The following is a 13,837-nucleotide window of genomic DNA, read 5'->3' as shown; positions in this document are numbered from 1 at the left end:
ACTGCTATAATCACATTGGAAAACTGGAGATTGCTGCCTCTTGATTTCTAAAAATATAGTCAAACAGGAAAGACATTGTATTAGTTAATATACAGACTTACGCTGCATTTCTGAAGATCAATATTTTTGAAGACTCAACCACCAGTATTGAGATCAACCATGATGTAGTGCATGGGGGAGGGCTGCAGAGTGTAGTTCCAAGTAAGCAGAAGAGAGTCCAGGGGTGCTGTCAGAGTGGTGTTTTACAAAAGATTCATACACATTTAGTAATTACATGAATTAAAAAAATCAACAATAAAAGTGAGTAGATTCTGGGCAAGTATCAATGTCTTGAAGATGAATCCAATAGCAAAGATATATGTATAAGGCTCTTATATATATACATATATATATATACAAATAAACATATATATTCAGCTGTAGATCTCTTGGAAGAGATTTATAAAGGAACTAAGAATTAAAGAAATGAAAATATTTATTTTTTAGGTTTTGGAAAAAGAAGGGGAGTCAGTAAGATGTAAAAACTGAATTAATATGTTCTCCGAGACCTTAAAAACAGGTTCCCCAATTCTTTTGAACTAGACCCTGAGTCAGCATTCTCAGAGGTTTCCTGTTGTTGCAGCAAGAAGAAAAGGGGACAAAAAAGACACCATATCTAAAAATGCAAGTGACTTAGAAAAACTAATTTTCCATACCTGCCAACTACATATACTATCATATATATGCTAAGGCATTAATTGATCTCAGTCTGTGTTAGAACTGTGATAATGCCCACTGAAAAGTACTTTGTACTTTCTTTATACACATCTATAGTTATAAATATACATTATACTGGGCGACTAAATCTAAAAGTAAAGGACAATCAGTTCCCGTTTCTTGTATTTACATAAATATGGTTTCTGCCTGAAGAAAAGTAGACTGAGGGGAGACCTCATTGCAGTCTACAGCTTCCTCATGAGGGGAAGAGAAGAGGGAGAGACACTGATCTCTTCTCTTTAGCGACCAGTGACAGAACCCGAGGGAATGGTCTGAAGCTGTGTCAGGAGAGGTTTAGGCTGGATATTAGAAAGAGGTTCTTCATCCAGAGGGTGGTTGGGCACTGAACAGGCTCCCCACGGAAGTGGTCACAGCACCAAGCCTGACAGAGTTCAAGAAGCATTTGAGTGATACTCTCAGGCATGTGGTGTGACTCTTGAGAATGGTCCTGTTCAGGTACAGGAGTGTGGTAGTTTGGCTTAGGCCTTCCTTGGTGACCAGTTTGTAACCAAGGAAGGGTCCAGATGTACCCAGTATTCCCTACGATTTTTACATAAGCTGGGCTGTAAGAAGAAAGGAGGAGAGGCCTTCGTTCCTCTCTTTCCTTCCGGCGGCTTGGAGGTGCAGGTTCCCTGCTGTTGAGTCTGCCGTGTTGGGGAGCGAGGCCTGGTTAGGCCTTGTTGACCCTGGGACAGAGGCTGCCGGTGATTGTTCCAGAGTGACTCTCGGTTGTCCCAAGGAGAGCAGTGAGATATTTCTTTGCTAACTCTTTTAGTTGTTAGATACTGGGCTACTAATCGGGATATATATATATTTTATTTTGGTTTTATTCCTTTTCCCTTCCCCCTTCCCTTTCTCTTGTGAAATTGTATATATTTCAATTGTATAATATTGTAACATAAGTATAAATATGTTTATATATATTTATATATATCACTTTAGCTGTCTCTCTCTCATTTCGGGTTTTCTTAGTTGTTTTTCTCCCTCTTCTCCCTGAGGTTTGGGGTGGGGGGACGGACTTCTTGTGGTAAGGTTTGGAGATTTGGCAGGGAGCCAGCTTCAAACCATAATGATGATCCTTGTGGGTTCCTTCCAACCTGGCATATTCTGTGATTCTGTGAAATTCTCTGTACTGCACATTGCATGTTGAGATTAGGTGACTGAAGAAGGAATTACATCGGTCCAGTTGATAAAAATCAACATATAAAGAAGCTCATGATCCTCTGTTTAGTCAGTTAATGAGAAAGTGCTACACATCTCTTGTTAGAGGCTGACAAATAAATTATGTTGACAGAGGATTATTTCCCCACATTTGCTCCTTGGGTATTGTATCTATTTAGGTGGTGCTAATATATAGGATTGTAATTACAATTTGCAGGCAAATTTATTATCAACTATTTAATCTTTAGAATTAGCTATGTTAAGATTGCCTCACAAATGTTACGTAGTATAAATGAATAGACCTTTTCTTTAGTTTTTAATTATTTATTTATTTTAATAATCAGACTAATTGCTTCATAAAAACATGACCTGGATAAGCAGGTAAAAATCTGGTCTGAATTTATGAAAGATAAAAAATAATTTCCTACGTACAGCTCCCACAGTGAAGATAACTAGATATACATAACTGTCTGTTTTGAAAGTCAAACTCTGGGGTATGCAAATGATCAATGTTCAGCATTCAAACACGCATTATAATATATTTGGGTCAGTATCAAATTATGGAAAATGAGTCAGAAAAGGTATATTAAAGTATGGGGATTTTGTGTATATATCAACAAAAGATATGTGTCATCTTAAGAGTGAGATATTTGAAAGCATTCAAAATTACTCTGTAAGAAAGATTAATATTAAATGATTTTTTAAGACTCAAATGAATAAATTATATGTAAGTATATTAAAGATACCAGCAGTCATTGAGGATATGCAGGGATTTTTTTTCTAAAATGGCAGTGAGAAATAAAGGAGGCAGAGGAAGAAAAGAAACTGCAGCAATAAACAGAAGCTACACAGTAGAACAGATTCAGTCAGTGATTGCAATATTGTTTTCTTTACCATAATAAGCTTTGTTTCATGTTATTACAACAAAATGAGTCTTCCCCACTGCCCTAAGCCACAGTACAGGTTCATTCCCAGAATCTTGTAAGCAAGTTTTGTCATTAGTTTTTTTAAAGCATATATGAGGGGTTTTCAAAGTCAAGGATAATAAAACCTATAAAATTTCTTCACATGAGATCAAAGTGTGAGCTAGATTTAACTACACGCAGTGTTCCAAACATATTTTTATTTTACAGAAGGAAGACATCCCTTTCTGCCTATAACTCTGTAGAAAGCTTATTTGTTAGAAGATTTATGCATTAGTATTGAAATGTACTTGATCCAGTCAGTGCTATAAATCATTCCCAGACAATTTTTAAGCACATTTTTAAATGCCCATGAAAAATAAGTTTTTCCATCAATAAGATGGTTCAGTTCTGCAGCACTTGCTAAGAGGGGTCGTTTCAGCAAAGTCACAATGAAGTGCTGGAGAATGAAGTTCAAATAGACTAATTGATACAGTCTCAATTCTCACCAGTTCTGTGAAGCAAGAGTAAATAAAATTTGTTGCAGTGGATTTGTCTGAAGATAGAAAGATAAACTCCTCTGACCTTGATGAGTAACTCTGGTATCTGGCTGTGAGACTCTGCTTTCTGCTGCTGCAAGGGACCATAAGATTAGGGTACACGGGAACCAGCACTTGACTGCCATTATTCCTCATCTGGTAGCAGAACAAGGCACATCTACTGCTTTTTAGGCTCAATGTTTGGATTTTTTGCTTCATGAATTTTGTAAACAAGGTCTCAGGTAAGATGCTTACTGAGCCGCACTTGCCAATTGCAAGGGCAGAAGCTCTGTTCAGGTATATAATAGTCATCTTTCTATTGATGTATTTTTTATTTTTCCAAGTCTCCAAGAAAGCAGAGAAAAAGGTTCATCATAAACTGTTATTTTTATCGAACTTCTAATATACCAAGGTCTTCTACAACACACAGAGATAATGCTGTGGACAAAAGGTGTAGCGAAGTAAAAGGGGGTGAATTCACTGGGGGGGGGGTCCTGCAAACCCACTCCCAGGTTATGTGCTGGGGCAAAGTCTGTCTTATAGCAGAGTTGTTTTATCACCATCAGAGCATGCCCTATGCCTTCCTGGATGTAGAGCATCCCACCAGCAGTCCCAAAACAGCAACAGCCTCAACTACCAGGGACATTCTTGATTATGCAGTGTGAGGGAACTGCTATAGGTATTATTATTCATAAAATAGGTAGCAGATAAACCAGTAGAAATTGGGGAAGGGTTAAAAAATTAATTTAAAATTTTAGTCTGTTTAGTGTCCCATTCTACCTCAAATAACTAATGAAACCATGTGTGATTACCTTTTAGTATATAAAAGTGGGTTTTCCAATGCAAGGATAAAATAAAGAACAAGACACATTAAATATGAAAACTGTTGCCACATTTCTGTCTTTTCACACATTTTCCAAAGATACTTAGTAATGATACTGAAAAATGATAGAGACTGGTCATAATAAAATGACTGCAGACCCACATTGCATTGTTTTATTTAGCTCTGACAAGTGTAAAATGTTTGTGAAACTGCACATTTTAAAAAAAAATCCATCAGGAATAGAAGTAAAAACTCTGACAGACCATCTAACTATAGTGTTTTCATGAGAAAAAAATCAAATTAATCTTTGACTTAGATGTTGAGATGGAAATACCTATATATATTTCATTCTAGCACAGCATGAAAACTTCAAAACTGAAACTATTATACCTAAATATTAACACCATTGTGGATGTTTTGTTTCAACATATGGGCAACAAGATAACTAGCTTTCACGAGTTTCCATTTTGACCATTACAGTTCAAGGGACAGTTAGTAGACCATTTCCTGTGGGAAGTTTGTCTTGTAGTGTTATACTTTCTCTTCCCTTTTTAATATTAAATTTGCCCTTGGCAAGACACCAGACAACCAATCAAACCTCCAATCAGATCCAGGGTTGTCAGTCTTGGTGCATATCCAGATGGACAGTTCATATGACCACATCTTAAAGATCAAATTTGCAAGTACAGTTGTGCTGACACAGTTGTCAAGACATAGATATATTACTGTGATATATTAGCTCTGCTAAAGGTTCTAAAGGAACAAATACCCATCCCTGAAATGCTTTAGAGAAGGTAAGGAAAAGAAAAAGAGAAAGAAAATGTAAAAGCCAGAACCATAGTGTAAAGCAATGGAAGTAAAAATGCAATGTAGGAAATAGAATGTAAAAAGAATGTAGGAAAACACTTTCATCAAAACATGAAAAAGAAGTGACCAATGTAGATCATTTAAATCAAGGATCTTTTAAAAACTTCTCAGGCAAGAGATGGAGATCAAATTACAGAATCAAACCACAGGCAAGAAACAGTCTTTGATTGACTTCACAAGACTTCCCAACAGTGTGAAAGGAAAGGATGACTGGGTTACAATGCTATTCTTCACTTCTCAGAATAAGAATCTTCTGGGGTATGAGTTCAGGCATAATGTGCTTTCATGAACTAAATCAACTGATTGTTTTTCCAATATAAATGAAGGAATTAATTCAGTTGGTTGTGATAGAGACACCCTGTGTACAGTGTACAAATTCTGCTGCTTGCTTTGGTCTGTTCACACAGAAGTATTTTTTTCTTTAGTTTTTAAAAAATGTTCAAGTGCACAGACTCTATGGGCTCTCTCCAACTAAGACTACTCTCTGCCTAAGGAAGATATTTCTTCCTTCCACAGCTAGAAATTTCTTTTTATATTCAATGTTCCCTCCAGTTTTCTGGATTTGTAGTTCATTGTTCAAAGACTACTGATACTTAAAGCCAACAGATAGACAGCTTTTGTGTGAATTCCAAAAAACCCTTCGCTCTAATGGAGCCAGGATAGGAACTGCACAAGTCTATTCAAGATAATAAATGTCAGCACACATTTCTTCCTCTCGACATCCTCAGTTTCATTTGAAATTAAGTCAGACATTTCCAAGAAGTCAAGAATTTTTCAAGGTGGCCTTTTCAACAAAACATACTTTCTCCTGTCTGAGTGGATTCATTCATTGCTGACTGGTTCCCCATTTAAGCCTCAGGAAGACAAAAGTATATGCTTGCTGTTTTGACTCACCCAAGCTTCTTATGTTTCTGAAAGACACCCCTGGTTCATAGAGTATCATATATGCAGTGTTTCTTTAACCCAGCATTAGTATCTGGTTTCTTTGTTTACACTTTCACGGTTTTCTTCTACTCTCTTTCTTGTCTGGTGTAATACAAATAAACTGGCTATCTATAGGATAAATCCAAGGGATAAGGCATCTCTTGGATTTGAGGTAATTGCATTTCAGTGGTGTGGCAGGAGGGCCTACCCTGGTAAGGCATAGAATTCAATCAGAGAATGCAAACTGCAAGCTACCATGCAAGCTATCTGTGATGAGTTACTAGTGGTGCCATGGCAATGTTTTTAGTGTTGAATTAGCAATGCTAGCACCAGCCTGGTTCACCAAACTCCAAATACACATCCTGCTTTTTGAAGTTGGATGTGACAGATAAGCTGGTAGTTGGCCTGTAAATTTGTGACTAGCAGTCAATCGATTTATACTATAAAAGTCCAATCCCCTTTCATACAGTCAAGTTCTTCTATCATAAGTCTTCTTGGGATGTATATATGAGATTCCTCACTTAGGCTGGGGACACCCCACAAGGATACTCCTTGAGGCTGAGCAAAAGGGATCTCCCCATGAGTGTTGATATGAGTGAGTTACACCAAATCTCTATTTAACAATGATTTCCTCTTTTGCCAGTTTTAATACAATTGCTTCAATAATTCCTTCAATATAGTACACTATCCTATCTTATACTGTACTACTAGTAGTTTTAGCATTTATATTGTACAGTAAATAATTCTGATTAAGATGTTTCATCTCTTCACTTGTCTGTTCATTTGTCATAATAAATAATACATTTTATATAAATACGTCAGATTTGCCATCATTAAAACCTGCAGAACAAAAGTGGTTCAATCACACTTCTATAATTCCTTAAATTTAGACTGTTGACATAATCCGAGGCTAAGATTGGATACTTTCTGCACCTCGTGACTCAACGGTAGGGTTTCTTTAATAAATTTTGTCCAAGCCTTCCACCCACAACGAGTGGCAGCCATCAAAGCGTTTTCCCATTGTCCTTGGTTGGGGTTACACAAAATAATGCTGACTCTACATACACTGATGTAAATGCAGCTCTTTGGTACTTACATTAAACAGGTGGAGATGCAAAGGTGACTGCTACTCGACTCCCCCATCCCCTCTGCCTCAGTTATCTGAGGAAGCAGATAATCATCGTAGCAGGTTGTCAGGGTGGTCAGGCATGATTCACCTCTGTAAAACCATTCTAATCACATCCAACCACTCTTGTCCCTAATATATGTGGAAATGTTTTTCTGAATCATTTTCCTGTCACCTTCCATAGACCCAGGTGAGGCTGACTGGCCTGTAATTTCTTTGTTCCTCCTTTCCCTTTTCAAAGATAGGAGTGAAATTTCTTTCTTGCAGTCTTATGGAACCTCACCTGACTGCTAGGATCTTTCAAAGATGCTCATGAGTGGCCTTGCATTGATATTCACTAACTGTGTATGTATCAACTCAGGTTCCATGGTCTCGTGTGTGTCCAATTTGTTTAAGCACTCTTTAAGCTAATCCTCCTCCACCAAGGGTGTCTTCCTTGCTCCAAACTTTTCCACTGGTCTCAGGCATCTGGAATTCCTGATGGTAGATCTTACCAGTACAGAATGAAGCTTTCCAAAACCCATCCCTGAACACTTGGATAGTGCCTATATATTCCTATTAGATGACCTAATCCTGCAGAACACCTTTTGTGTGCTTGCTTTTCATGTGTCAGTTTAGCCAGGAGATCCTTGCTCATTCATTCAGGCTTCTTGCTACCTTTGATTTCTGGTCATCAGGATGGACCATTGAAGGAGGCAATCCTTGACAATCATCTCACCTGTACCCCTCCTTCCTCCAGGACTGTCTCCCATGGGAATCTTCCAAGCAGGTCCCTGAACAGACTACATCTTATTCTGCTGTTGTTATTCTGCTGTTTGCCTTGTTACCTTCTCCAAGGATCCTGATTTCCACCATTTCACTGTCAGTACAGCCACAGTGGCCTCCAAGCAGAGTACCTCCTGTCATTTACTTCGTCATCTCTGTTAAGATGCTATTATCAATGCATTACAGAAACCTAATGGCGGTTAATGAGGTGGTTACAGTCACCCATGAAGATGAAAGCCTGTGAACATGAAGCTTTCAGTTGTCTAAAGAAGAGTTCGTATAGTTCTTCCTGATCATGTATTTTCAAGGGAAACCCACAACAATGTCTTCCCATATTATCTTCCTTCTAATTCCAACCCACAAGCTATCAGCAGGCTCACTGTCCACTCCTAAGTAGAGCTCCAGGCAGTCCATCTGCTCTCTCCTGCAAAGGGCAAATCTCTCTCCTTGTCTTGCCACTCTGTCCTTCCTAATTCCTGCTGGTCAATTCACATGGACATCAAGCCAAATCTGCTAGATAACGAGATCATTTAAACTGCATTTTCGTGGCTAGGCTTCGCAAACGAAGATTTGGGAAGGACTCTACCCACATTTGCTACAAGAGCGCTGGTGGCTAAGGAGGCCGATACGAGATAGACAAGTCCGGTTGCAAAAGGCACAGCAGAAAGATTCCTTAGGTGGTGTCGACAAGACATGGTTCTTTCTACATTGTCTTTTCTCCTCGAGAGTGATCCTGCGTGTGTTCTCAAAAGAAACAGCAGCATTATAGATAGTGTGCCTCCAGACCTCCCGATTGGAGGCCAGAGTAGACCAATGATGATGATTGATATGGCCAAGGCTGAGACATTGTTTCAAGGAGTCCTCGTATCTCCTCTTCAGGGCTCCTCTCTTGAGGCAGCCAGTGGCAAGTTCACCATAGAGCATGATCTTAGGAAGGCGGTGGTCCTTCATCCTTGAGACATGTCCTGCCCAACGCAGCTGTGTTCTCAGCAATGTGGCCTCAATACTCGTAACTGCTGCCTGTTCAAGAACAGACATATTAGTCACATAATCTGACCAGTGGATGTTCAGGGTTGTACAGAGACAGTGTTGATGGAAGCGTTCTAAGAGTCGCAGGTGGTGGTGGTAAATGACCCATGATTCAGACCCACATAAAAGAGTAGACAGTACAATGGCTCTGTAAACACTGACCTCTGTCCTTTTCTTCAGGTGTTTATTTTGCCAAATTCTTTTATGGAGTCTTCCTAAAACTCTATATGCCTTTGCTAACCTGTTGTCTATCTCTCCATCAATCCACAGATGCACCTATCTTTGGGGAAAATTGCTCACCTTTTACTGTTGAAGAAATCTTCTAATTGCTACTAAGGAGCAATCCTGCCGTGGTCCGAAAGGGGGGAGGGGAATGGGGCCGCGACACAGCATGGATCCAAGACACAAAGGTGGGGTGCAGGTAGAATGTTTATTCCAGCGCGCACGCGGGGTTTTTATCCGGAGGGAAAGGGTCAGAACATAGGGCAGAGCAGGAGACAGACAGGCAGGGGGACAAACCAGGATTGGGCCATGGGTAAAAGGGGGGAGGAGCACAGGAGGGACCAGGGGAGGAAAGGGCGAATGGGGGCTGTCTCCTGCCGCAGCTTCTCCAGCCAATCGGCAGAGAAGACAGAGGAGCAGGGAAGTGAGCAGGCCGGGACGTGCCCGGAAGATACAAATTCTGGGGGAACACACAATGTGTACATGCACAACAACTATAAAGTCCGAATCATAAAGTCCGTTCAATCGCTGTACATATTTTTCCATTTCCGGAATCGTTCCCATTCCGATTCCTGGTCCTCGACACAATCCCAGAGACTTTCAAGAACAACGTTTAGTATTGTATCAGAATTCAGATTATGTAGCATAAGGATGTATTAAAAAGCCAAGCAAATACCTAAACATATCTGAATGAGGTAGCTCATATTACACAAGTTAAAGAGGGCAATAATGTAAATTAAAGCAATCCCAAATCAATATTTCTTCACTGTGGAATTCATTACTAAGTTAAGACATATGGCTGGAATTTAAAAGAGGATCTTCAAAATGTTATCAATGATAATAGAAGATGTTTTTGGCAAGTGTAACACTAATTACACACAGAAACCTATTTAACTGTTCTTTACAATGATAATGACTAGGATATAAGCCATTTTCAAATACAAACCATTTCCAAAATCAGACTGTTGGCCAGGATCCCCGCCGTGGGCTTAGGAGATTTAGATTTGGATTTAGTTCTTTTCTCTGCCATTAGCTGTATTTGTGACACTGAACAAACCACCTAATTTCTTTTTCACTGTAATGAAAAGTCCTGATTCTTCCTCTGTTTTGTCTATTTACAGTAGGGGCAATCTCTTATTGGGTGAAAATGCTCTGTGCAGATCAGTGCAGTCATGATCAGATCAGAGGACATTCGTTTGGCAGTGATGCACCTGATATTTTACTTGTCGATCAAAATGGTGGATCCCTATGGGCATATTGAAAGAATATTCTTTTTTGAAGTTGGCTAATATACAAATCTGTGAAAAAATGGTGATTTGGAAAAATAATTGTCAATAACAATCTCACACAACATCCTAATGAGTCATTATTTATATATATATTTTTTATATATGTTTTAAGTTACTATTTAAATAAATTGTAGATATCAGACTATATCAGATTTTGTTTGACCTTCTCCTTTTGTTGAAGAAGTGCTACTCATTGCAACTGAATAACATATGCTTATCGGTTACTTGATGAATGAGGAAACCTCGGTTCATACAAAATCATATTCTACAATTTATGTACTTATTTATTTATTATTAGAACCAGACAAGAATTACCTTTGCTGGATGACTTTCTTGTAGTAGATGATTCTAAGTAAAAACGGGAAAAATTACCTATGAAAAAGTAAAACATTTCCCCTTCAAAATGATAGTCCACTTATGACTTCCTTCTCCAGTCAGTATAAAGAGGGATGAATCTAGTTACCTCACAATAAGTTTTCTTATGGCTTTGTACACAAGTACTCTAAAGGAAAGTTAATCTGAATCTAGTAATACATATTTGGAATTAAAGTGTGTCTGCACAGAAGTTTAAAGGATTTTAGCTTTAGTTGGCTTTAAATTCAAAGAAAACTAATCCAAATTAACTAAAGATATGAAGTCAATCTATGTGTAGAAAAACCCTTAGGTAAACTGCTCCGCCAAGTCCCAGTAGGCGACTTCCAAATGGGCAATTAGAACACACAGCAGTATAACCAAAGACCAAAAGAGTCTCCAATGTATAAACAATCAGTATGCTCTTTTGGAAACTCAAAGCAGTCTCTGTACCAGAGGAGAGCCCTCGATGCAAAATTTCTATTGGGAGAAACTGGATTTGAGCAGAGTGGACATATTTATTTCAGTAGGAAAAAAAAAAAAAGGCACTTTTCCAAGTCCATGATTATTCTAAATCAGATCTGGAAAGAGCCTAGGGGATAAAGAGGCCATTTTCATTCAGATACACAGATGTGGTAATTAACATTTTAGATTGTTAAAGCCTTTATTCTTTCAAGTCCAACATTCAAAATTCAGAAACTCAGCTGCTGTCTAGCTTCAAAACACCTCAGTCAACTATTGGGCTTTTTTTTAGCAAGCTAGTTCTGGGACTTCTTGGAAGTTCCTTATTCTTGCTAGTGCTGTGTGGCTCCATAGCTCCTCCATATACCTAGTCTGTTTGGACTGACAGTTTAGTGGACTTTTTATCTGCCTTATCTTTTATAGTCTGAGGTAGAACACATTCTCAAAAGATACCTTATGGAGAGAGTCAACACAAAACATTTGGTGGTAGATTATAGTTTCCCTATCATCATCAGTCACAGAAGAACATTCTCTTAAACACTAAAGGTTTGGTTCCACCACTTTTCATATTAATTTTAGATGAAAAAATATCAATAGCAATAAACACAGTGTTTGGGCCTCAGGTCTCCTCTTCATTTTGGTCAATACTGGTAATATGGGTCAATATTATTCAGCTTCCAGGCAAAGAGAATCCACGTTGTCACTCCCTCTCTTTCTTTCCAGTTCCTTTCTGCTGGCTGAATAAATAATTAACTATGCAAAGTAAACTGGAACAACTTTGACATGAGGTGCTGGAAGAATGCCCTACTTAATCCTTACACCTTGAGGCTTAAGGCTCTACCTACCTTGTGAATGAGATAACTGGAAATGAACCTGTGTGTCCCACAAGAGTTCGGTGAGTGAGTGCACTGTTGACAAACTGGACAGAAGGCAAGAGAGGAATGCCACACCTTGCTTCAGTATTTTGGCATAGGCACCTGGTTCTGTCATAGATTTGGGGCTGTGAATCCCAGGCTGGGTGATTTTTGAAGAGTGGTCTGACTTTTCATGTTCACTATTGGCCCTCTCCACTCACAACTTTACTGAGGGGCTGCTTTAGCAAATAACTCTTCTGCAATGCAGAGGCCCTGTAGGAGTATTTTGCTAGATGCCAAAGCACTTGAGAGCTAAGTGCCTAAGGATGAAGTCCTGTAAGACTTATCATAAAGTCTTACTTCTCAATAGCATAAGGTGGGCCTAAAGCATTTCCTATTTTGACCTACGTCTGTCTGAGCCAAGTCATAGATTGGCAGGTGAGCTGGTAAGTAGAACAGGTCTCTAGGGATGGGGTGAGCACTCCTCTACAAGGAGAGACTACCTAATCATGTGTGAAATGGCTGCATCCTGTCCCCCTGCTCATAAACTCATTTTACAGATGCGATGACACGGAATCAATGATTCCCAGAACACCACCAGTCACCTAATGCAGACTAACCAGGCCTATCCTTCAACTTTTTCAGGTCAGTTCAGGTGGGTATTTTAATTTTCATTTGTTTTTCTACTCTTATCTAAAGCAGGGAATAAGACAATCTGAAGACTACCTCGTGACAGGTTTACTGCATGTTTTGCTGAAGCTACAAGGCTAAGCCTATAATTTGCTTCTGCCTTTTGTACTAATGCCCATATTCCTTGAATTATTTTGGTGAATGTAGCTAATTATTTACAAATACATAAGTCAACAGAATGACATTCTGGATGTGATTCAGAATGAGGACTGTGATATATTCACTGTATCAGGACTTGCTCCATTTGGAACAATATGGGTTATATCTGCCTGTCAATGAAATAAAAGTAGGAAAAAAATGCAACAGAGAATCAAAATACTTTTTCTCCATTTTCCATGTTGAATGGGCAAGATAAAATCATTAAAACTGAGAGAAAAAAAGGGGGAAAGGAAGAGATAGAGAACAAAGCCCTTTTTTTGTTTTCCTTGCTTGATCTTTCTTTCTTCCTAATAGGATTAAAAGATGATCTGTTCTGCAAAGAAGAACCCATCACTTGTGGAAAGCATGTGCCAGGCTTGTCTAGCATGACAGCAGGTTTTTCACTATTTTCAGCACCTGTGTGAAACTATGAATGATTCATGGCTTAAATGATTCACTATAAAAATATGGTACAGTCTGTCAGTTTATTGTGTGATGAGTTGATATCACTGCAGAGTTGGTTTTATGAATTGGCAGTGAACTGACAACTCAATTTGAAAATAAATACCTCTGAAATTCATCTACTGCCGCATTTCAGAAAATCAGTGAGTTACTAACTCTATGCATATCTGAACTCTTACTTTATTGAGAGATTTGCATCAATTTCTTATTTTCCCTTCAAAGTCACACATTTATTTCCACACAGAAGTCATTTGCTTGATGTGTCTGTGTAAAGAAACAGTTAATTTCTACCATCCCCAGCTATTTTTAGCTTTAAGTAAGTTATGTGAACTTTCCAAATATCCCTTTGCCTCATTCCAATGCTTCGGGCTATGCAGATGGACCATTTCAGAATTCAAGAAGCAACAGCTTGTATCAATCACTTTCTTTCTGCCTCTCCTTGTGGGCTTTCTTGAATTCACTGTTACTTCGCCCTTT

General features: G+C 38.7%; 1 long non-coding RNA gene across 2 annotated transcripts; it reads left to right on the top strand.

Moving 5' to 3' along the window:
* Window positions 1-9,085: 9,085 nt before the first annotated feature.
* LOC120324236 lies at window positions 9,086-13,428 on the top strand. 2 transcript variants are annotated; one of them, XR_005565374.1, is made up of 4 exons: window positions 9,086-9,302; window positions 11,940-12,111; window positions 12,631-12,715; window positions 13,214-13,428. It is a non-coding gene; the product is annotated as an uncharacterized LOC120324236 (long non-coding RNA). The 2 variants fall into 2 exon arrangements; XR_005565373.1 differs by having other exon boundaries at window positions 12,631-12,725.
* The last annotated feature ends 409 nt before the right edge of the window (window positions 13,429-13,837 follow it).

The sequence above is a fragment of the Pipra filicauda genome, unplaced genomic scaffold (assembly GCF_003945595.2).
Source record: "Pipra filicauda isolate LSUMZ 115617 unplaced genomic scaffold, ASM394559v2 scaffold469_size499620_pilon, whole genome shotgun sequence".
NCBI classification, from domain to species: Eukaryota; Metazoa; Chordata; class Aves; order Passeriformes; family Pipridae; genus Pipra; species Pipra filicauda.
Note: the sequence above shows the minus strand (reverse complement) of the source record. Positions and strands in the feature narration are given on the sequence as shown.